The sequence below is a fragment of the Oryctolagus cuniculus genome, chromosome 9, assembly GCF_964237555.1.
Source record: "Oryctolagus cuniculus chromosome 9, mOryCun1.1, whole genome shotgun sequence".
Taxonomy (NCBI): domain Eukaryota; kingdom Metazoa; phylum Chordata; class Mammalia; order Lagomorpha; family Leporidae; genus Oryctolagus; species Oryctolagus cuniculus.
The window spans coordinates 66,550,144-66,576,613 of NC_091440.1; the positions used below are offsets into that span (position 1 = coordinate 66,550,144).

General features: G+C 38.9%; 1 long non-coding RNA gene across 3 annotated transcripts in view; it reads right to left on the reverse strand.

Moving 5' to 3' along the window:
- Positions 1–26,470, reverse strand: part of LOC127487255 (uncharacterized) — a 67,181-nt gene that overhangs the window by 26,993 nt on the left and 13,718 nt on the right. Inside the window, exon 2 of one of the 3 annotated variants that reach the window (XR_007913921.2) lies at positions 16,949–17,036. The exons of the other annotated variants lie outside the window; for them this stretch is intronic. This is a non-coding gene — a long non-coding RNA (uncharacterized lncRNA). The remainder of the gene's footprint in view (positions 1–16,948; positions 17,037–26,470) is intronic. 3 annotated transcript variants of the gene reach the window in all.

Sequence of the window (26,470 nt, forward strand, 5' to 3'; positions counted from 1 at the left end):
ACGTGCGCATGTATCCTAACTTTGGAATTTCTGATGTTAATTCAGCACATAGATTTTCTAGTTCTAACTCATTTGCCACTCTAAGAGATTCAGTCATTCAGACTCTTCCAGAGTTAAAAACTAAAATTTAAAACAAAATGTACCCAGCACTTATTCGAATCCTGTCTTCCTTCATTTTGACCCTCCTCTTATGCACTATGGCCCCCTCTCCTATTTAGGAGGACAAGGGATGTAAACATTTTCTAAGGAATTTAGTGGACAATTGATGAATGATGAGAATTTGTAAGTAAATGTGTTTCCAGTGACTAATAAAGCATAGAACGGATTGTACTTTTTACTACGAACAAAAATTATAGTAAACTAAGTTAAAAAATGTGGCCCAAGTATAGCTATTTTAAAAAATCCCTCAGCCATATATCAAATGGATCAAGGTCCAGGCTGAAAATTTATATGTTCTTTATAAAACCCACCAGCTCCTTGGAAAGAATCTGAATCTCCCATGTGTATACTATATAAATTTCACAAGCAGAAGTAACCCATTTGTCTTCATTTAGCCTTCAACCACTTCATTCCCAAGGAATGGCTTGGCCATTTAAATATAACTTACTTCTGGGATGATACAGTTTCTCAGCATGTGGTTAACTTCCCAGAAGCCTGGAGCTTGAGAGAACACGTGGAGCATCCTGGGAGAGTGTGAATACACTGCAGTTACAGTTTTCACGAAATGCTGTCATGATGTGAATGACCCTTCCTAGAAGGAAGTCAATAAGAGAAGTGACAAGCACCCATCACTGAGCCCATCCTCCTGCCTCCACATACGACTGCGCCACCTGCTGGCCTGGATCACACAAGCTCCAATGCATAGGCAAGCTTTGGAGTAGGACGCCCACAGGAAGTTTTGAGGGTTATCAGGCAGGATGCAGTCACGAGATTAAAACACCCAACAGTTTTTCTAAGTTTTTATATATGTATGTAATTATTTGAAAGGCAGAGTAGCAGAAAGGGAGGAAAGGAGAAAGAGAGAGAAAGAAACCATCTACCTTTTCACCACCACCACTCCCCCACCCCCCCCCACCCCAAACATCCATGCATGGGTCAGGCCAAATCCAGGTACCAAAAGCAAAGGTGAGACTCATTCTTAGGCACTCTGGTATGGGATGCAGATGTCTCGAGCAGCGGCTTAACCAGCTGTGCCATCATACCTGCCCCTACCACGCAGTGATTTTAGTAGGGAGAATTTAATATAGATCAGTGTTAACCAGTTTTTTGAGAAGTGTAAAGTCACTAAATAGAGTCACTGGGTTGCCACAAAGGAAATACATGTGAGGAGGAGCTGCCAGCTACCCTAATCGGAGGAAGGGAGAGTTTGGGATTTAAAATGTCAGAGGAGTCAGGGAGAACCGGGAACCTGACCCATGAGAGGAGGTTGCTCTGAGGGTGTGGCTGAAACCCAAAGTGAAACAAAACACCACAGCCTGGGTGAAGAACTAGTTCCCGCTGATGTGGCCAGCAACAGGAAGCAAAGCTGGAAGAAATGAACTCCCTCTTCCTTCCTCTTGTTCATTTCCTCTAGGGAAGAATCAGTTGAGGAGCCACAAGGCAAAAGAGAAATGCCATCCACAGGATCCCAGCTCCAGCTTCCAGAAGCAGATTAAGGAAGACAGGTTTGTGCTGAGTCTGATGTGATGAGTCTGATGGCCAACATAACATCTCAGTGGAGACTTCGGTGAGGCTTTGCAACTGGGGCTAATAACTCTATAGAAGGAGAGCCAGGGTGTGAGCACCACAGAAGCCCCAAGATCTGTTGAGCTGGATTAGGGGGGTTGATGACGACAGCAGAGACAGTTGGAAAGTGTTTTTAGTCACTGTAACAACCTCCCTGGAATGCTCAGTTGTAAGATTCCTTTGCAAAATTGTTGATCACTGTCCCAAAGCAAATGAGCTTGTGTCTCCATTCCTTCCTCAAGGATATTTGCACCTTGAGCCAAAAAAATAAATAAATAAATAAATAAATAAATAAATAAAAAGGAGCAGCTTTGTCTGCTGTGAACACAAAGACTCTGCTAATGCTTTGAAAAGACTGCGCTTCTCAGATGACTATGCACCCTTTCCTCTATCTCAGGAACAGAGCCGCAATTTTATTCCTCCAGTTATATTTAGAAGGCCACTTTAGAGACAAGATGAGCAGGAGAATTCTTGCACTGGTTTTTCTAAACACAGGATGCTGGACTCAGCCTATCTGGGGAGGAGCATGCATTAGAACAAAGTGTCCTGTCCTCTGTGATCTGGAGTTTCTTGCCTTTATACGAGAAAATGAATCATGTACTGAAATGTCACCATCATTCTGTTTTCCTCCTAGTTATATGCCCGTTACGGCTTTAATCATAGCTTTCTTCCTGAGCCATATTGAAAGAATACAGAGGAAAGAATTCTATATCCCACTGTGACTGGAGTTCCATAGCTGTGTTTGCATGCCAGATTTCATTCTCCTATGGAACAAAGTAATATTTTGTTTCAATCCATATCTGCTCCCCTTTTCCTAGACACACACACACACACACACACATGAGAGAGAGAGAGAGAGAGAGAGAGAGAGAGAGAGAGAGAGACTCTTCTATAAAAAGAATAAGATACCAATACAGTTGTCAGAAAACATGGAAATGAACACACCATGCACAAACGAAGTGTGTATGCACTCAACTTTTTTTTTAATTTTTTTAATGTTTTAATTTTTTTATTTTTTGACAGGCAGAGTAGACAGTGAGAGAGAAAGAGAGAGAGAAAGGTCTTCCTTTGCTGTTGGTTCACCCTCCAATGGCCACCGCGGCCGACATGCTGCAGCCAGCGCACCGCGCTGATCTGAAGGCAGGAGCCAGGTGCTTCCTCCTGGTCTCCCATGGGGTGCAGGGCCCAAGCACTTGGGCCATCCTCCACTGCAAGCCTTGGCCACAGCAGAGAACTGGCCTGGAAGAGGGGCAACCGGGACAGAATCCGGCGCCCCAACCGGGACTAGAACCCGGTGTGCCGGCACCGCTAGGCGGAGGAGTAGCCTAGTGAGCAGCGGCGCCGGCCTGAATTTCTTTTAAACATTAGAAGCACCGAAAAATAGCAGAAGTCACCACCTGCCTCATTCATTCACGTCAGAGTTGAATGACTCCTGCACCTAGTGTGGTGACTCTCTGGGCTGTAACTACAAATTAGGACATCTCAGCATGTCCTTTAGGCAATGGTGGGCGAAAGACATGCAAACCCGGCTGAACTATCTTTTGTTAGAATGGAGAGGAAGGTATCTTCCATGTCAGCCTGCAGGCACCCAGTGATGGTTCCTTATTGGAGGAAGTCTGGCCACACCCACTAGTTTTGCGTGAATGGATGGCCTCAATGTTTACAAGGCTGCCAGCTCTTCCTTTCACTCTTTCACTTCCCAAATCTCTTTTTAAATTACTCTTTGAGTCACCCACATGGGAGACCTAGAATGAGCTCCTGGCTCCAGGCTCTGGATAGGTGCAGCTCCAGCCCATTGTGGTCACTTGGGAAGTGAACCATCAGATGGAAGACTTCTCTCTCTCTCTCTCTCTCTGTAACTCTGACTTTTAAATAAATAAATAAATAGCTAGCTAACTAGCTAGCAAGGACTATTGGGTGGTAAGTCCACTGGTGGATATGCAAGGTCTCGGTCCCTGTGTGGCTGAGCAAACTTGTGTGTTGCTGAGTGGGAGACTGTAATGGTGATTCTCAGCCTCTCAGATGCCCACATCCAGGGCCTCATTCCCCATTCAGGTCCCTCGCATGGGAGACTAAGGGACAGGGAGACCGGAGAGGGGCTATGTCATGGCATGATCAATCCTGAGGCGCAAGTAGAAATGCCACGCACAAATGTGGCATGTTGGCCTCCAAGAAGCTCAAAGCCCACACTATTTGCCAAAGTTCTCTTTCTGTGTAATTCCACTTAGACTTTGGTGCATTCCATTTTTCTGTCATTAAAGGCAATGAAAAACAAAAACAACTTCTACAATAAGCTTCTCAACTTATACCAGAGAATGGAGTTAGTATTCTGCAATCAGATACCTCTGTGTACCAAATGTGAATAATTAAAACTGCAAAACTAGAAACAGAAAAGCTCATGGTTAACATGTGCATACGTGAGTGTGCACATGCTTTGAAGATTGTGGCTTGGCCAAGCTATCGGTGATAATCTCTGCAGATGGCTGCATTCTGTATCCTCTCTTAGGTCACAGTGGAGATAAAAATTCAGCAGTGAACAATTGCAACACCCACACAAGACATATAATCAAAAAATCTTTGATCTGGGGTTTTCTATAGAATAAATAGACTCCAAAAAATTCAAACCATTAGTATAAATTAACTCACATACTTTATCACTAGCTCTTCTCAATTTCAGACTCAAGAACTTCTGAAATTTGGAATAGTGCGGATGTGAGTTCTGCACCTTTCTTTAAAACACTTCACATTTCAGTCGCTATTTCATTCATCAGAGAAGGGATTCCTTCTTAGACTCCATGGATTTCCAATAAAATGTTCCTCTATAATTTTAGTAAAGAACTCCCTGTCTCAAAGATGGAACCACTTTTTTTTTTTTTTCTTGTCTCTTTAGGGCTAGTTGAAGATCAGACTCTGATAAATAGAAAAAGGAAATTCTAATGGCAACAAGCCGGCAGCTTTATGGAGTTGGGTAAAACTTTAGAAGCTTTTTAATGATGTGGCTTAAAGCCACTACCTGCCAGTTTGGCAGAACAGGTGGAGGTGGTTATGTGACAGTACTTCTCTAGTGAAAGCACAGTGTGAAGTGATTTCATGAGGATCATTACACACTTCTGTTTTTAAAAAGCAGAAGGTGCTAAAGCACACGGTACAATATCTAGGGACTTGATGATTGCCATTTAATCAGCAAGAAATTTATCAGTAAACTGAAGCTTTAATTCTTTGTGATGAAAATCTATTTTGTCTCATTCTCATCATGGAAATCACCTTCAAATGTGACCTTGTGGCTGGGATCAGGGTATATTGTAGTTCACAACAGAAAGGGTGGATGCTCTCATTCCCACAAAAGTAACCTCATTTTTCATGGTTCTGTCTGTGAAAATACTCCGGCTGTCTCCCCAAATGTCTGGAAATGGCATGTATATTTTAATGTATATGTGAATATTAAGTGGGTATGGAGCTGGACCTAAGATGTTCTACGTATACTTTTCTTTAATAATTTAGTTTGTGTAAACCCAGACCACATTGTAAAAGCTCACAGGGAAACTGTCACCTGTTAACTTTCTAGATAACAATTTTCTTGTTATGGTCTTGTACCTTTTCAATGTGTATTTTTAATATATATACTCAATTGTACCTCGTAACAACCTATAAATATAACGTAAGATTAAAATTTGATATGAAAAATCCTTGATATCCCATAAAACTAGTAGAAACCCTAATCTGAATGAAGTTCTTTAAATATTCAAAATAGCTGTTTAGAGCAGGATCTGCTTTGCCTAATGTGTCTTACTTAACCTTACTATCATGTCTAGTTTCTGGGCGGGGGCACTCTTACTATATGATCTGAGACCCAGTAGAAGATGAGAAAAGTAACAACGTAATTTTACAAAAGGTGAATGGACAAGCGGAGAAAAAGCTTTCACATACAGAGGGGTTTTTAGATACAGTATCCTTATAACTAATAAATTTTATTTTTAGAGCAATAATTGTAACTGTTTTAAAGCAGAGGACAGAAAGTATCAATGCAATATATCTGGAATAAAATCTATATCAGGAAGGGCAATGACATTATGAGTGGGATAAGAAACAAAAAGGTTTTAAGGTAAGGGGTTTAGTTCATAGGCTGGGACCTGAATTCCTTGACACTTCCCTGATGCCCCCTTGGTTAAAATCAGGATGCCTCATTCTTTTCACAGCCAGTATTCACTCTGATGATTCCAATAGAGAAGATCATTTGAATCTTTCATGTTTTGGAGCTAATTCCAAGATGTACAAGAATGAAGAAGCAAACAAAACAAAACTCACAACACCAGCCTCTCCCCATGGACGTCTGAGCTCTCCCCATGGACGTCTGAGCTGTGTGTCGTCTCCATTAGTCACATTCGTCCCATAGCTCAAAGTGGGATGAAGAACACAGTTTAATGTTTTATTATCTTACATGTGGATCAGCAGAGCCATTTATGTGCCTGATTGGTGCTGTAAGTAAATAATTAAATATCAAATACAGTAGGTAGAGATATATTTGCACATAAACGAGCAAGAACACAGGGCTTGAAAAGCTGTCAAATTGAAACATAACTAAAAGCAAAATGAACAAGGTTTCTGCTGAATCTGCCTGGATGTCAGAGCCTGGGAAACCCTTTCACCAGCCTCAAGCAGATTGGACATCTCTTACATAGGCCCACAGAATTGAGCTGTCTGCCTCTGCAATGGTGTTGACACAACTCAACTCTTCACAGAAAAATGTCCTAAGAAAAGAGCTCCCTTTCCAGCTTCCAGCTAGTGTGCACCCTGGGAAGCAGCAGGTAGCAGGTAGTGGCTCAATAATTGGGTCCCTACCATGCATGCGGAAGATGAGACTGAGTCCCCCTGACCAGCCCATCGTGAGATGCCGCAGGCATCTGGGGAGTGAACCAGCAAATAGAAGATCTCTCTGTCTCTATCTCTGTCTCTCGGTCTCTCTGTCTCTCTCTGTCTCTCTGTGTGTGTGTGTGTGTCCCCCTTTAAAATAACTTTAAAATAAATACAAATAAATAAACACATAAATAAATAAACCTGTTTGATGTTTCTATACCCACTGGTAATATAAGCTGTGTGAGTATGCATTACATGCATATCTATGTATCAATATATTTTCTATCCCCTACTACTAAAATGCAAGCTCCCCAGAGCAGGGACCTCATCCCTCTGTTCTCTGACTCCATTAGATCTTCAGCAGGCAGAATTGTGATCATGATGGAGTTGTTGAATATTTGCTAACTTTGCCCATGAGTGTTCTAGATTCACAGAAAGAAGAACTCCGTGCTGCCAGAGTAGACAAGAAATCTTTTCTTTATATATAAGTCTGATGTATATGTGTAATTAAGACAGCAAAAGACAATCTGGTACAAATGTGGCAGAAAACATCCTGGAGGCTCCCTTGCAGTACAGGCTAAATGATGTGAATAGTACATACCTTGTGAAGGGTGGAGTGCAACGAAAGAATGGGTGACATGGGAAATTAGAACTTAATCAAATCATAAGTTTCTGGTCTTACAAGAAGGCAAAACCAACCAATAACCCCTGCTTGCTTCTGGGTCTGACATTTGACACTGGTGGATTCACCTTTGTTACTTCTTCAAGCCACAGCATGACACATAAAATTGCTTCTCTGAGTAGAATTGCTTTTGCTCAGTTTTGATTAGGAATTCTACCTCTACTGACATTTTCATTGTATACACTAAAGTTTAGTAGTCTGTTCCTAAGCCTTTAAATCTCCCTGGCCATGATATCCCATCTTATCTCTCTTGTGCAAAGTGTAGGCAACATAGGACCAAATAACTTCTTGATATTTATCAAACTCTGATATCTATAGATTCCCAGAAAAAGGAGATTGAACTCTGGAACCTCTTTTAACCAGAATTTTCTTGCAAATAAATCAATTAAATTCATTATACCCAACTGTTAGCTCCTGCTTAGAAACAAAATAAAAGTATTAAAATTCTAAGTCCATCCACTAAAACCTATATTTTCAATGATTATATAAGAAAACTATCATGTTATATAAAACCATAGTATAAGAATATTAAACATAGCACTTTCTTCTTATACTTTTCTGTATTTTTAATTTTCTCTCCAGAGAACTTGTATTAATTTAAAGAGATGAAAATAGATTCAAATTTGTTTTATTAGTCTGTTTTACCAAATTAGATATTTTTCTCTTACAGTGTTGATTGAAATACTATAAAGGCAATAAAGTACAATTATTCATATAGTTATCATTATTTTTTCCTGATTTTAGCAAACTATTTCTTTTGTTACTCTTTGCCACTTATTTATTTTATAATTTTTCAACTGTCTGCAAATAAAAGCTATTGCTTTCAACACAGTGTACTTTTTAAATGCTTTTAGCTTTAATTGCAATATTTTTCATGCTGGGTTTGCTTAAGCCTCATATTTTATATTCAAGCAGATGTTCACAAAATAAATATTCATGTCCAGTTTATGTAGCTCATAATTCCATGTATTACAGACTATTTCAGATGAGTCTGCAGATCTCATTTTCTTCTGGCATAAAAAATGCACCTAGAATAATATTTAAATTACATTTACACATCTAATAAAGAAGCACAGTCATTTTACCAAGCTCTGTGCTGTCAATCATTGGTAAGAAAATATAATTTGACATGCTCTGGGTTTCTAATGGGCAATGTATTTGAAAGCACTGTAGCGATTTTCCTTGAAATGTAATCTATCATCAACGCAGGGTTTTTCTGAGGTACCTTCCTGTCCCTTGTCAGTCACAAATATCATAAAATGCCCCTTTTCTCTTGGCATACAGATATATATCTCCACTTTGTGAACTTACATCCTGCAAAGGCCTATGCTACTCAGAATGCTGTCAGTACTGAGAAGACATCCTCTCCCTGTAACTGGTTCCCAGGTAACAGGACCTTTCAACAAACCTCAACTGTGACCAAAGAACCTCAGTCTAAGGCAAGGAAACACCTCCTGTTCGCTAAGAAGGAGGGAGCTTTAGATCTTTGGGTCATGGTAGGAAGACTGATGAAGAAGGCCACTGTTTACTTCTCCCTGCATATGGATATCATCAGTGTGGGAATGAGTGTAGGAAGATAATACACCTCCTCAGTCTATAATCAAGTCAGTGGGGAATTCAAGGTGGCAGAATAGGGAAAAGGCATACTGCTGCAGGCTAGGGGAAAAATAGTAAACAAAAAAAGTAGAGGAAGTCGATTCTCAGGGGAGAGTTAGAGAGAAAGCTGCTGTGGAAATTCTATGGAAGGAAGATGGATGCCATGGATCTGTGTGGAAGGTGCAGATGCACAGCAATGAGCACAGACACAACACACAACCCCGGCAGCTGAGATGGAGAAAGTGCCAGCTTTGGAGAGCATGATGAGGTCAGACTGCAGCCAATACCACTCGTGATACAGACAGAGGGAGAGCCTGGTGGACACATTGTCTTTGAGTGTAGCCTAAAGCCCTAAGGGCAATGGAGTACCTGCTAACCCAGCAAAAATGAGAAGCATGTTTCTCCCTCCTCATCTCCCTCCGACAATGGCAATGGAAACCAGCAGAGAAAGGGTAGATGCCATTTTGAACATAAGTAGCTGAGAAGCTTCTGCACTACAAAAGAAACACTCAGCAAAGTGAAGAGGCAACAGAGAGAATGAAAGAAAATATTTGCAAACTATAAAACTGATAAAGGATTAATATCCCATAATCTATAAGGAACTCAAGAAACTCAACAACAACAAAACAAACAATTCAGTTAATAATTGGGCAAAGGTAAAACACACAATTATTCTTAGGTGTTGAAATTTAACTGAAAAATGATCCCTGTTAAATGTAAGAGTGGGAATAAGAGAGGGAGGAGATGTACAATTTGGGAAATGCTCAATCAGACTTGCCCCAAATGGTGGAGTTAGAAATGTGCCAGGGGATTCCAATTCAATCCCATCAAGGTGGCATGTACCAATGCCATCTCACTAGTCCCAGTGATCAACTTCAGTTCACAATTGATCATAATGATAGGTCTAAGAGTCAAAGGGTTCACACAAACAAGACCAGTTTCTGCTAATACTAACTGATAGAATCAAAAAGGGAGAGAACGATCCAACATGAGAAGCGGGATACACAGCAGACCCATAGAATGGCAGATGTCCTAAATAGCACTCTGGCCTCAGAATCAGCCCTTAAGGCATTCAGATCTGTCTGAAGAGCCCATGAGAGTATTTTAAGCATGGAAAGCCAAGACACTCTGGCAAAAAAAAAAAAAAAAAAAAAAAGAGGACCTAAATGAAAGATCTCTGTGAGTGAGATCCCAGTAGAAAGAACGGGCCATCAAAGAAGGAGGTACCTTTGAAGGGAGGAGAGAACTTCCACTTTGACTATGACCTTTCCTAAATAAGATCAGAGTCGGCAAACTCAAAAGGCTTCCATAGCCTTGGCAACTCATGACAAGAGCCTAGGGAGATTACTAATGCCATAAACAAGAGTGTCAGTTTGGTAACTCAACAACAGGAGTCACTGTGCACTTACTCCTCATGTAGGATCTCTGTCCTTAATGTGTTGTCCAATGTGAATTAATGCTATAACTAGTATTCAAACAGTATTTTACACTTTGTGTTTCTGTGTGGGTGTAAACTGTTGAAATCTTTACTTAATATATACTGAATTGACCTTCTGTATATAAAGATAATTGAAAATGAATCTTTATTTATTTTTATTTTTTTAACTTTTATTTAATGAATATAAATTTCCAAAGTACAGCTTATGGATTACAATGGCTTCCCCCCATAGCGTCCCTCCCACCCGCAACCCTCCCCTTTCCCATTCCCTCTCCCCTTCCATTCACATCAAGACTCATTTTTGATTCTCTTTATATACAGAAGATCAGTTTAGCATACATTAAGTAAAGATTTCAACAGTTTACTCCCACACAGGGCTTACAAGCCCTACCAATCAGGCAAACCAAATCCGAGCCTTCTCATTGCCGTCTTGTGGGGAGACTTATTGGTGTTGATAACGTGCCTGTCTTCGGTGACCTGCAGCCGCCCACAGGTCTTACTAATCAGGCAGACCGAATCCAAGCTCTCTCATTGCCGTGTTGTGGGGAGGCCTTATTTTTCTCTATTTCCCTATCCCCGGGCATTCCTATTTCTCCTATTTTACTTCTATCTACCAGCATTCCTATTTTTCTCATTTTACTTCTAAACTTCTGTTTCTCTTATCCCCGTGGCTTCCCTGCGCCCGCCCCGAGGCTGCTTCTCGGCGCCTCGCCCCGCGGCGGCTTCCCGGCTTCGCGCGCTCCGCGGTCTCTGTGCCCTTCGCACCCGCACCATGGCCTCGCGCTAGCCCCATGTTTCCTATTCATGCCCCGTGCACTCTCCCCGTTTGTGCCCCACGCGCTCTCTCTGCGCGCAGCGGCTTCCACGAGTCACACAGCCTAGCTCACGTTTCCGCCACCGGTATTCAGTCTAAGTTCCCTGGGCTAACCTGGCGAATTCAACCTAGCTCACGTCTGCGCCTTTCAGTTTGGCTTCCCGTCTTTTGCTCCCCGGGCTAATCTGACGGATTCCAACCTGGCCCACGTCTCCGCCTCTGGTTCCAGATTTTCGCCCCTTGTTCCCTGGGCTGACTCAACGAATCCCAACATAGCTTATGTCTCCGCCTCGGCCTGCCCCCGCGGCTTCATCCTCCCTAACATTTTTCTCTAACCGGTATGTTTCCTAACTTTTCTTCCAATATATTCCCCTCTCATTTCTCCTGGCTTCTCCCCACAGTCCATATCCAAGTCTAAGTTTCTTCTAGGTTTCACTTTCGCTTTCGATCTGCTAGCTTCCCCGCCATAGTCCGCATCAGAGTCTAAGTTTCTTCTTGGTTTCACTTTCACTTTCAATCCTAGCTTTCAATCCTAACTTCTTTTCCACAGTCCGTATCTGAGTCTATGCCTAGGCTTTTGATACCTTCTTCCGGCACCTTTTCCATCCGGGTTTTCCCTAGGCTCTTTGCTAGTCTCTCTCTCCGGTATTTTCCCACTTCTTCCCGTTTCTTTCCTCCTAAGTTTCCTATCCGAGTCACAGCACCATTATGTCTCTCCCCCTCTTCATGGAGGAACGACACTAAACCCTGCCTAGGCTTCCTATCTGAGTCACGGCACCATTATGTCGCTCCCCCTCTTCGTGGAGGAACGACACAAGACCCTGCATTGTTCTTTCATCTGCTCGGCCCTTCCCGGGTTTGCTGCTGGTTCTTCCCGGGTTGGCTACCGACCCTTCCACCTCCGTGGAAGGGCGGTTCCCCCTGCCACTTTCCCCACTTCTGCGGGGGAGCAGCACACCACCCGCCGGCTCTCTCAGGGGCTGCACAGGTGTTCCTTCAGATAGATGTTCCTTGTGCATGTTGTCTCTCTCCTCTATAGTCCTCTTCCACCAATCCCAACTCTGCTACCCACAAAGCCGAGTACGCTGCTCTCCTCCAATCAGGAGCAGGTCCTGCTGTTTATTGGTTGAACTGGAGGCAGCTGAGTAGAAGCTGTTTCCTCCTCTCCCAGCGCCATATTGTGGGAGAGCAGATGCATAGAATAAGTCTTAATTCCAGTAACTTAGTCTAGTCCGAGTTGCTCCCCACATAATACTGTATGGAGATACCTCAGAAATTCCAAAATAGATATAGCATATAATCCAGCAATCCCTGTTCTGGAAATGTACCCAGACAAAATGAAATCAGCATATGAAAGCGTAATCTGTATTCCCTATGTGTATTGCAGCACAATTCACAATGTGGAAGATATTGAATTAACCCAGATGTCTATCAGCTGAAGACTAGATAAAGAAATTATAGTATAAATACACTATGGAATAATACTCAGACATAAAAAAAAAGAAATCCTGTTGTTTACAACAAAATAGAAGCAACTGAAAAACATTATACTTAGTGAAATAGGCTGTCCCCAAAAGACAAATATCATATGCTTTCCCTGATCTGTGGTAACTAATGGAGTACCTAAAATGTAATGTACAGGAGTGACATTGATATTTTGAGCTTTGATGATTGTTTATAGCCCTTGTCTCTACTGAGGAACAATGTTTTTTTCTTCATACTATTTGTTGAACTCTTAGTGTACAGTTAATCTTCTGAATATAATGCAAACTGAAAATAGATCTTTGTAAAAATTAAGAGTGAGAATAAGCAAGAGAGGAGGAAGTAGTGTGGGAATGTGGGCAGGAAGGAGGGCAGGGTGGGATATATCACTATGTCCTAAATCTGTATATACAAAATTTGCATACCTTAAATAAAATTTTTATAAAAGAATTAAAATAGTTATTCTAAAGAAATGTAGTTGTCAAGAGAACACAGATTAAGCATTTTAACAACACAAGAACAGAACAAGAAATTCAACAAAGAAATAGAAAAGATTTTAAAGAGAACCAAATGCAAATTTTGGAGCTGAAGAAAGCAATGATTGAATTAAATGATGCAATAGAGAGCTTCTACAGCAGCAATAGTAAGCTTTTGTTTATCATAATTGTCTTGAATAAAAGTAGATTGAATTTAAGGCAGCAGGTTAAACCACCACCTAAAGATGCCAACATCCCATAATACATTATTTCAGTGAAATTATAAGTGACAAAATCAACATACAAAAACTAGTAGTTATATACTCATAATGTACTATTTGAAAAATAATCAAGTAAACAATTCCATTTATAAGATTTATTAAGAATTTAAATACTGGCCGGTGCCGTGGCTCACTTGGCTAATCCTCCGCCTGCGGCACCAGCACCCTGGTTTCTAGTGCCAGTTGGGGTGCCGGGTACTAGTCACAGTTATTCCTCTTCCAGTCCAGCTCTCTGCTGTGGCCTGGAAGGGCAGCGGAGGATGGCTCAAGTGTTTGGGTCCCTGCACCCGCAAAGGAGACCATGAGGAAAAACCTGGCTCCTGGCTTCGGATCAGGCAGTGCCGGCCATAGTGGCCATTAGGGGAGTGAACCAATGGAAAGAAGACTTTTCTCTCTGTCTCTCTATCACTGTCTGTCTGTCTGTCTCTCACTCTCTCTCTCTCTCTGTCTCTCACTAACTCTGCCTGGCAAAAAAAAAAATTAAATACTGAAGAACAAAGTTAACCAGGGAAGTGAAATTTCAGTACGATGAAAATATATAATATTTACACAAGAAAAAAATAGAAAAGATAAATAAATTAAAATATACACATGTATGTTTTAGAGAATCAATATTTTTAAAATGCCCATAACGCCCATAGCAATATATTCAGTGCAATCCCTATCAAATTTCAATTCTTTATATAAATAAGAAAAATTCCTGAAAGTCATATAGAGTCACAAAAGACCCCAAATAGCCAAAGTAACCTTGAGAAAGAAGAACAATGCAGAAGACATTGTACTATTAGAATTGAAAATACACTACAAAATTATAGTAACCAAGGCTCCATGCATAATGATAAAAGGAACAATCTCATGGTAAATTATGTCTGGGAAAATTGGATGGCCACATGCAAAAAAAGAATATTGAATCCCTCTCTTACAACACACCCAAAAATCAATTCAAATGCATTAAACATAAGGCGTGAAACTATAAAACTCCAGGAAGAGAGCATAGGATAAATGTTCCTTCATATTGGGCTTGATAAGGATTTGGGGAACTTGTCACCAAAGACATAGGCAGCAAAAGCAAAATTAAGCATGTGAGATTATAACAAGCTCAAAGTTTTCTGTATATCAGAGAAAACAATCAGCAAAATGGAAAGCCAGCCTATGAGGTGGTAGAAAATAATTATAAACCATATATCAAATAAGGGTCAATATCCAAAATATATAAAGAATTCAAATAATTCATTAGCAAGAAAACAAATAACCTAATTTTAAAATGGGCAAAAACCTGAATAAACACTTCTCAAAAGAAGATATACAAATGAGCCAACAAGTATATGAAAATATGTTCAACATCACTAATCATCATGTAATGAAAACTAAAACAATGATGAGATATCACTGCAGATCTGCTGGAATAACTATTGTCAAAAAGACAAAAGATATCAAGTTTTGGTATTAGGAGAAAATGTAACCTTTATATATACTTTGTGGGAATGCAGATTGGTGTAATCATTATAGAAAACAGTATGAAGTTTCCTCAAAAATTAAAAATAGAATTACCATATAAGCCAGAAATCTCTCTTCTTGTATATAATCAAAGGGAATTAAATCAAGACTTGATTGTAATATCAGCACTACCATGTTCATTGTACAATTATTCAATAGCCAATATAGGGAAACAATCTAAGCCACTCTCAACAGATGTCTGAGCAAATAAATTGTGGTATGTATACAAGACAAACTCAAAAGGTTCATGAAAAGTGCAATTATTTTCATGGAAAAAAATATTAAATCTATTTTGGTGCCAAAAATTGAAATTGATACATAGGGTTTTTATTAATATTTTAGCTCCCACACATAAGGGAGAACATGCAGCATGTGTCTGTGTCTAGCTTATTTAACACATGATGTCCTCCAGTTGCAACAATTTTGATGTAAACAATAGAATTCCATTTATATCATAGTTGAATGATAATCATTGTGTGTATATGTATATTTTCTTCATCCTTTCATCTGATGGTGGACATCTTGCTTGAGCATGGTTTTTTTCATAAGACATTTTCTATGAACTTTTGAAGACCTTGCATGCTCCAGTGGAATAGTATTCTGTCTTAACAAAGAAGATACTGACTTTTGTGATAATATGGATGAATTTATGGGGCATTGCACAGAATGAATTAAGACAGACACAAAATATATTATCTCACTTAAAGAAGACATTTAAAATGATATATAATACATAGAAAGGAGACTACAGAAATGTTACCAGTAGCACAACAGGAAGTAGGAAATGGGAAGACAGATACAGAGGAAAGGACACAGAGGTATATTTATGTAGAGTGAATAAGTCTAGCAATCTAATAAATGGCATTATGACTAGTTAATAATATTTTATTGTATATTGGAAAGATTCTATAAAAGAGCTGCTTGGATGCTCTTGCCACATACAAAAAAAAGGGGAACTACTTCAAATGTTCTATATCTTTTTATTAAACTTTCATTTAATAAATATAAATTTCCAAAGTACAACTTTTGAATTATAGCAGCTTCCCCCCCATAACCTCCCTTGCACTTGCAATCATCCCATCTCCCACTCCCTCTCTCATCCCATTCTTCATCAACATTCATTTTCAATTATCTTAATATACAGAAGATCAACTTAGTATATATTAAGTAAAGATTTCAACAGACTGCACCCACAAAGATACACAAAGTATAGAGTACTGTTTGGGTAGTAGTTTTACCGTTAAGTTTCACAGTACAACACATTAAGGACAGAGGCCCTGCATGGGGATTAGGTGCACAGTGACTCCTGTTGTTGATTTATCAGTTGACATTCTTATTTATGATGTCAGTAATCACCCAAGAGGCTCTTGTCATGAGCTGCCAAGGCTATGGAAGCCTCATGAGTTTGCCAACTCCGATCTTATTTAGACAAGGCTATAGTCAAAGTGGAAGTTCTCTCCTCCCTTCAGAGAAAGGTACTGCCTTCTTTGATGGCTCCTTCTTTCCACCAGGATCTCACTCACATAAATCTTTAATTTAGGTCATTTTTTGCTACAGTGACTTGGCTTTCCATGCCTGAGATACTCTCATGGGCTTTTTAGCCAGATCCGAATGCCTTAAGGGCTGATTCTGAGGCCAGAGTGCTGTTTAGGGCATTTGCCATTCTATGAGTCTACTGCGTATCCTGCTGTCCATGTAGGATCATCCTCTCTTTTTTTAATTCTATCAATTATTATTATATATGCGTTTTCAGACATACAAAAGCTGAAAGGGCAATCACCAGCAGACTTACACAATGAGAAATGCTAAAAATAAATCTATCAGCAGTCTCTTAAAAAAACCTTTATATTGAATTATAATTGGCACACAGCAAACTGCTCATGTTTAAATGGCACAATTTGATAAATCTTGAAATGTATACACCCATGCAACCATCATCATGATTAATGAGTATGATGATAATGAACATTCTCGTCACACTTAAAATCTTCCTTGTACTCCTTGGTAATCCTCCCTGGCATCCCACCCTCTCCTTGGGTAACCACTGCTCTGTTTCATGTCTTTTTAGATGAGTTTGCAGGGCAGGAAAATAGAAGTTGTTACCTGTTGAGCAAGACAACTGTCAGGGAAAAAAACTCATTGGTAACCACATCAAGAGTGAAACTCTCCCTTGTCCAGTGTCTTCTTTATTCTATGGAAAAGAAAATCGAAGTAACAGACTCATTCAAGGTCAACTGTGAATTACATGTCAAAACTAAACAGCCATAGGGGATTGGACTCCAATTTCCAAACCTTTTTCCTCAAGCACTACTACAATTATCTCATCAGAAACGTACTTAAATATGTATTGATTTAAAACCCTCTACCAAGTAAATGATGCAAATAATATATTAATATTAACATAGCTTCTGACTTCCTATTTTGGATTTGAAAGTTGTCCTGCTTTTTGGAGTTACCCAGAATCACCATAGAGACTGATCCCAGAAATTTGAACCTGAAATTTTTCCTCTTCTGATTCAAACTGCATAAATCTATTCCATGTTTTATTGTATTTATTTTCTGTCATAACAACATGATATATATAATCCCCTTTAGCTCTTCGGTGACTCTTTAGTAACTTGTCTATACTTTATGGTTCTGAATCTTTTATGCAAGTATACAATTACAATTGATTTATTACATATATTTTTGTTTTTCCAGATTTTAAATTTTTTTTTCATATTCCCTAGATGTATCATTCAACATTTGGACTTTACCATACAAATGAACTGATTATCCTAATAAATGCTCAAATAACAACTGAAAACATTTTAATTGATCACTTTAGCTAGTACCAAAAACATGATGTCTCTGTACTAACTTCTTTCTAGTTTCGTGGCTACTACTCTGAATCTACTGTTTCTTCCATATAATAATATGCAAAGGTTAAAATAAATTAAGATGTAGCCATACTATGGAATACTATGCAGACATTAAAAGCATATATTTGAAAAATAAATATGTTGCAAGCTTCATGTTATATAGTGTTAAATGGAAAAGCTAGAATACAAATTATGTCTACCCCCCAGCACTTTCTGTGTTACTCAATGAATATTTGCTGAATGAAGAAAAGGTGTTCCCATTTTCAGATACATCTATCCATATGAACATGATCGAATAGGGGCATGGCCAGGAGCAACTGAAATGTCTGAGATTAGAAGAAATGAGAAAAATAAAAGGAATTTAGGAAACCTAGTTTGAAATTAGTTTTTGTAGCTGGCCTGCATTTTTCAACCAGAAAGGAAAAATTGGAGTCACTGAATTACTCTCCTCCTTAGATACATTTTCCAACATTCATACAATAATTACATTATCATAACAGCAAAGTTGTTGTATCAACTGAGATATCCATCAACAAATTAATGGATAAAGAAAATATGCTATATATGCACCATAAAAAGAATGAAATTTTAACATTTGCAACAAAATAGAAGGAACTGAAGATCATTATGACATGTGAAATAAGCCAGACACAGAAAGATAAATACTACTCATATCTCATATGTGGAGGTTTGTATATATATATATACACTTTATTATACCCCCTACATAATATACCCTTCTTCTCTCATTTTATGATCCTTTTCACAAATCTCACATTATGTGATATTAATGTATCCATCTTTGATTTTTTTTAAAAAGTAGTAAGTATAGGGCCAGTATTATGTCATAATTAATAAAACCACAGCCTGTGATGTCAGCATCCCATATCAGCATCAGATTAGTTCCAGCTGCTCAACTTACCATCCAGCTCCTTGCTAATGTGCCTGATAAGGCAGCAGAAGATAATCAAAATGCTTGGGCCCCTGGCATCCACATAAGAGACCCCAGTGAAGCTCCTGGCTTCAACCTGGACTAACCCTGGCCATTTCAGCCATTTGGAGAGTAAACCAGCAGATGCAAGATCTCTGTCATTCCCTCTCTCTCTGTAACTCTTTCAAATAAATAAATCTTTTTTAAACCCTAGTAACTAATAGAATAAAAAGTAACATATATAAGAAAAATTGACATTTTGAGAATTGATTATTGCTTACAGCCCTTGTCTCTACTGCTGTAGAACAGTGCTTTTTATTTTCCTTCCAAAAGAGTAGTGATTGAATTAGAATGGTGGAGTATGGAGGGAGCTTACTGCTCTAGTCTAGGAGAAAATAATTTTAAAAAGGTGGATAGAGTGTAGTCTCAGGGAAGAGTTAGGGAGAAAATGGTAAAGGAAACTCCACACAAATCAGTGGAACACAATGGACCTATGTGGAAGCTGTGGACATATACAAAGTGGGTCCCCACCAGCCAAGAGTCTCCATACCTGCTTTGGAGAGTGAAGTAAGACCAGACTGCAGCAGCCCAAGCCACTGGTGATAAAGTTGAAGGAAAAGCTTGGAAGGAATCCAGCTTGAAGCCCCGTGGGGGACAGTGTACCTGCCAAACTAGAGGAGAAAAAAGGGGGGACACGTTTCTCTCTCCCCAATCACTTTACAATGGTGTCCTGTAATAAGATGATAGAGCAGGTGCCATTTTGGACACACATAACAGCTGCACCAGTTCATGTCCATGTCCAGCAACCAGCCGAGCAGACACTCGTGAGTCTGGTGGGGGAGAACTGACATGGGGCTTGGTGCTCGTGACTGTGGGAGGCTTGTGGGCCAGCATGGTGAAAACACTGAGCTGCATGGGAAGGCTTGTGGTGTGGCTGGGATTTTGGGCAGTCACTGTGGGAGACACATGTCCAGGGCTCCCTAGTTCCCTGGTGAGGGACATTACTGGGTAATTTGTTTATACCAAGGACTGCACAGATCCTTTGTGTGGTCCTGTGGAAGCAAGGATGAATACTATACCCACTGGGGCTAGCATCCAGGCACTGGTGTCCGTTTAGGAGAGGAAGTGAGCTGAGTCCACGACAACAAATCAGAACAAACCTCCCATCTGATAAAAAGAAAAAAAAGGGGCAATTTACCACACCCAACCTGGGTGTCACCTTAATACTCCCTTCACCCTGGAGCACTGAACAGAGCTCCCTGGCCACACCTACCACATGCCTGTAGGTATTCACTGAAAACAGACACTCCACTAATCCACACAGATACAGTTCAAAGACAAAATTCTCCAAAGTGGCAGTGGCGGCAGCAGAGGAGGAGGCAGCAGAGGTGGCGGAGAAGGTGGCAAAGGAGAAGGCAGCGGCGGAGGAGAAGAAGAAGAAACCAATGCCAATGAGTGTCTTGAGTACCTCCACAGATACCAAATAATAAATACACCAATTCAAGAAACAAGAATAAAGAACATAACACGATACCACCAAAGGAATACAGCACTTCAGTACTAAATTGTGAAGATGAAGAGATAGGAGAAATGCCAGAAATGGCATTTAAAAATTGATCATAGGATTACTTAGAAGTAATCGAAGTAATCAGAAGCAAATGCAAGAACTAGTGAAATTCATACATGACATAAAAGAATTTCTCCCATGAAACTGGGATTTTAAAGAGAAAGCAAAATGAAATTTTGGAAATGAAGAATACAAGAGAGCAAATAAAAAAATACAGTGAAAAGGCTTAACAACAGAATTGGTAAAGCAGAAGAAAGAATATCTGACTTAGAAGATAAATCACAGGAAATTATACAGTCAGACCAAACATACGAAGAAAAAGATTAGAAAACTAAAACACTGTAGGGAATCTACAGGACACTATCAAACAACTCAACATGCAATTCTAGGAGATCCTGAAGGCATAAAAAGAGAGAAAGGATTAGAAGACCTTTTCAGTGAAATAATAACAGAAAACTTCCCTAACTGGAAGAAAGGGGCATCCAAATACAGGAAGTTAATAGACATGACCAGAAAAAATCTTTACCATGACATATTGTAATCAAACTCTCCACAGTAAAACATTAAAAAATGATTCTAAAATGTGCATGACAGAAATGCCAGATTACTTTCAGAGGATCTCCAATTAGACTCATAACAGACTTCTCATCAGAAACCCTACAGGCTAGGAGGAGAGAATGGTGAGATATATTCCAAGTCTTAAAAGAAAGAAACTGGCAATTCTGAATATTGTACCCTGCAAAGTTCTCATTTATTATCGAAGGTGAAATAAGAACCTTCCATAACAAACAGAAATGAAAGAATTTGTCACCACTTATCCAGCCTTGAAAAGATGCTTAAGGATGTGCTGCACACAGAAACACAGAAACATGGTCATCACTATGAAAGAAGTGGAAGCCAGAAAGTCCCAGTAAAAGTACAAAGGAAATCCAAAGTAAACAATAGGAATATTTATAGAAATATTTATAGAAAAAAGAAGAAATATTTATAGAAAAATACCAGGGCAAAGTCATTACAAATCAATAGTCACCTTGAATGTAAATAGCCTCAAGTCCCCAATTAAGACAGAGACTGATTGAATGGATTAAAAAACAAAATCCATTAATTTGCTCATACAAGAAACACATCTCACCAACAAAGAAGCTTCTAGACTGAAAGTGAAAAGATGGGAAAAGATATTCCAATTTGACAGAAAATAAAAACGTGCTGGTGTAGTGATCCTAATATCAGAAAATATAGACTTTAACACAAAAACTGTTAAAAGAGACAATGAAGGGCACTATGTAATGATTAAGGATCAACTTAATAGGGAGATGTGACAATTATAAATGTATATAACCTAATTACAATGCAGCTGGCTATTTGAAAGAAATGTTAGGGGATATGAAGGGAGACGTGGACTCCAATACAGTGCTAATGGGGGACTTCACTACACCACTTTCAGCAATAGACAGATCAACCAGAGAATCACCAAGGAAACAACAGAGTTAATCGACACGATAGACTAAATGGACCTAACAGATATCTACAGAACTATTAATCTTACAGTTGCAAAATAAATATTCTTATCTATAGTGCATATAACTTTCTCTAGGATTGACCAAATGCTAGGCCATAAAGCAAGTCTCAGCAACTTAAAAAATCAAAATCATACCATGCATCTTCTCAAATCACAATGGAATTAAGCTGGGAATCAGCAACTAAGGAATCTCTAGAACATATGCAAACAGATGGAAACTAAACAACATACTCCTGAATGAACAGTTGGTCAATGAAGAAAACAAAAGAGAAATCAAAAAATTTCTGGAAACAAATGAAGATGAGAACACAACATGCAAAAATTTGTGGGATATAGCAAAAAAAAAAAGCAGTGTTAAAGGGAAAGTTTATAGCAATTGGTGCCTACATCAAAAAATTGGAAAGGTACCACATAAATGAACTATTCTAAAAAAAGAACAGCAAGCCAAAACCAAAACTACTAGGAGAAAAGAAATAATTAACATTCAAGAACAAAATTGAAACAAACAACAAAAAAAAGCCCAATATAAATGAAAAGCTGGCTTTTTGAAAAAAAAATAAAACTGACACCAAAAAAAGAGAGAGAAGATGCAAATCAATAAAATTAGAGGTGAAAAAGGAAATGTAACAACAGACACCGCAGAAATAAAGGGATCCTCAGAAATTACTGCAAAGAGCTGTGTATGCCAGGAAACCTGGAAGAAATGGATAGATTCATGGACACATACAACCTGCCTAAATTGAGTCATGAAGACACAGAAAACATAAACAGAATCAACAACCAAATAGCAATTGAATCAATAATAAAGACCCTCTCAACAAAACAACAAAAAGCCCAGGAATGGTTGGCTTCCCTGCTGAATTCTCAGACATTTAAAGAACTAACTCCAATTCTTCTCAATCTATTAAAAACAGTTGAAAGAGAGGGAATCCTCCAAAATTATTTCTATAAAGCCAGCATCATCCTAATTCCTAAACCTGAAAAAGATGCAACTGAAAATGAGAACTACAGACCAATTTCACTAAGAAACATAGACATAAAAATCCTCAAAAAACTCCTAACCAATTGAATCCAATAACACATCAGAAAGATCATTCAATTGGACCAAGTGGGATTTATCCCTGGTATGCAGGGATGGCTCAACATTTTAAAATCAATCAATGTGACATATCACATTAACAAATTAAAGAACAAAAAACATGATTATCTCAATAGCTGCAGAAAAAGTGGTTGATAAAATACAACATCCTTTCCTGATGAAACCTCTAAGGAAATTGGGTATAGAAGGAACATTCCTCAATACAATCAAAGCAATTTATGATAAATCCATGGCCAGCATTCTATTGAATGCAGAAAAGTTGGAAGCATTCCCACTGAGATCCAGAACCAGACAAGGATGCCCACTCTCACCATTGCTATTCAATATAGTCCTGGAAGTTTTAGCCAGAGCCATTAGGCAAGAAAAACAAATCAAATGGATACAAATTGGGAAGGAAGAATCAGACTATCCCTATTTGCAGATTATATGATTTGATATATAGCAAATCCAAAAGATTCCACTAAGAGACTGCTAGAATGCATAGAAGACTTCGGTAAAGTAGCAGGATATAAAATCAACACACAAAAATCAACAGCCTTTGTATACACAGGTGATGGCATGGTTGAGAGAGAACTTCTAAGATCAATCCCATTCACAATAGCTACAAAAAAAATCAAATAACTTGGAATAAACTTAACCAATGATGTCAGATCTCAACGATGAGAATTACAAAATATTAAAGGAAAAAAATAGAAGAAGAAACAAAAAATGGAACAATCTTCCATATTCATGGATTGGAAGAATCAATATCATCAAAATGTCCATTCTCCCAAAAGCAATATACAGATTCAATGTGATACCCATCAAAATACCAAGAACATTCTCCTCAAATATAGAAAAAAAAATGATGCTGAAATTTACATGGAAACAGAGGAGACTTTGAATAGATAAAACAATCTTATACAACAAAAACAAAGCTGGAGGCATCACAATATCATATTTCAAGACATACTGGCACAAAAAAGCCTCATACTGACACAAACACTGACTTGTAGAGCAACGGAACAGAACGGAAATGCCAGAAATCATTCTATAAATCTACAACAAACTTATCTTTGACAAAGATTCTAAAATCAATCCCTGGAGCAAGGATAGTCTCTTCAACAAATGTGCTTGGAAAAGAGGATTTCCACATGCAGAAATATAAAGCAAGACACCTACCTTACACCTTACACAAAAATCCATTCAAAATGGATTAAAGACTGAAATCTATGACCCAATACCATCAAATTATTAGAAAACACTGTGGAAACATGAAAAGATATTGGTATAGGCATCGACTTCTTGGAAAAGACCCCAGAGACACAAGAAATCAAAGCCAACATGAACAAATGGGATTACATACATTTGAGAAGCTTCTGTACTGCAAAAGAAACACTCAGGAAACTGAAGAGGCAACTGACCAAATGCGAGAAATTATTTGCAAACTATGCAATGGATGAAGGATTAATAATCAGAATAAAGAGATCCAGAAACTCAACAACAAAAAAACAAATAACCCAGTGAAGAAATGGGCAAAGTACTTAAACGCACATTTTTCAAAAGAGGAAATACAAATGGCCAATAGAAACATGAAAAAATGCTCAGAATCAATAGTCATCAGGGAAATGCAGATCAAAACCAAAATGAGGTTTTATCATACCCCAGTTAGAATGGCTTTCATATAGAAATCAACAAAGAACAAATCCTGGCAAGGATGTGGGGAAAAAGGTACCCTAATCCACTGTTGGTGGGAATGTAAACTGGTAAAGCCACTATGGAAGACAGCAGGGAAATACCTCAAAATCTGAGTATAGACATACCATATGACCCAGCCATCCCACTCCTGGAAATTTACCCAAGGGAAATAAAATCAGCAAATAAAAGAGTTATCTGAACCCCATGTTTCTTGCAGCTCAACTCATAATTGCTAAGACGTTGAATCAACCAAATGCCCGTCAACTGAAGACTGGATAAAGAAATTATAGGATATGTACTCTATAGAATACTAAACAGGAGTACAAAAAAAATGAAATCCAGTCATTTCCAACAGAGTGGATGAATCTGGACAACTTAGTGAAATAAGCCAGTCCCAAAGAGACAAATACCATATAAACTCCCTTATCTGTGATAACTAATAGAGCATCTAAAATGCAATCAATAGAAATGAAATTGACATTTTAAGAGGCAATGACTGAACAGCCCTTGTCTTGACTGTTAAGGAAATTTATATATATATATATATATATATATATATATATATATATATACTATTTGTTAAATTATTTACTTAGCATAGAATTAAACATATGTGTATAAACTTAATTGGAAATAGATCTTAGAGGGGCCAAGGTGGCAGTATAGCAATAGGATGTTCCAAGTCACGCGGGGCCAAATGGATAGTTACTAAGGAGAGGGGATACAAGCCAGTGACAGAACCATGAGAAATTTGTGCAGAGAAGCCCAGGAGTTCAACAAACACTAGGCAGGTCCACGTTGAGGGAGCAAAATGAAAGGGAAGTGGCAAAGGTGCAGTTGAGACACCAAAACCAGAGACTGCCACCACCTCCCCAGTGAACCAGGTGAGAAATAATGAGTCCATGAACCTGTGGATAGCAGTGGGCAGGGGAGAATGGCAAACTGTGTTTGAAGTTTCTTCCCAAGTGGGAAGAAAGAGAAGGTATAGGGGAACAAATGAAGAGGTTGGGCATGGCCCTGTCCATTTGTCTCCCGCCTCCCCAAACTGGACCTGCAGCCAGCTGGGAGAAGACATATTGATTGTTTATATTTTCAAATGTAAGCAGGGTGCTACTGCATTTGCCTCCCATGCACACACCTATCAATTGTGGGGGCCACCTCACAATTTCATACCTGGGAAAAAGGATCACAACATTTCAGAGTAATTTCCACCCCACCACACAAGCTGTACAACAAGGAGAAGTCTTAAATATAGAAAACTCAAGCTAATTTCATGTACCAGTGATAAGTGAGCCTGGCCCCAATAGGCAGGGCTTAGTGCACCAAAGCTCTCGTACCAACCCCCATCACAATCTGGAAGTCAGCAGAACTCCAGGAGGTGGGGCTGTGTGCTTCCACTTGCAATGCACAGACACATAGTAGTTCAAAGCAGAGGGAGATCTCACCACAAGCACAAAGACACAAATTAAAGAGAAAAGCAACTAGAAATGCTAAAAAAAAAAAAAAAAGGAAAAACCCTGAATAAAAATAAGAAAAACACTACGAGCCCCTCAAAGGAACACTGCAACTCTTCAATGATAAAAACTGAAGAAGAAATCAAGGATGTGCCAGAAAAGGGTTTCATAAAATTAATCATCAGATTGCTTAGAAGCAATCAGAAACAAATTCATAATCTAAATGAAAAGCACTCATAAGAAACTGATATATTAAAGAGAAGTCAGTACTCTATACTTTGTGTGTCTGAGTGCAAACTGTTGAAATATTTACTTAATAAATACTAAGTAGATCTTCTGTATATAAAGATAATTGAAAATGAATATTGGTGAAGAATGGGATCAGAGAGGGAGTGGGAGATGTGATGGTTGCGGGTGGGAGGGAGGTTATGGGGGGAAAAAGCCGTTATAATCCAAAAGTTGTACTTTGGAATTATATTTATTAAATAAAAGTTTTAAAAAAGAGGGACAGTTACAG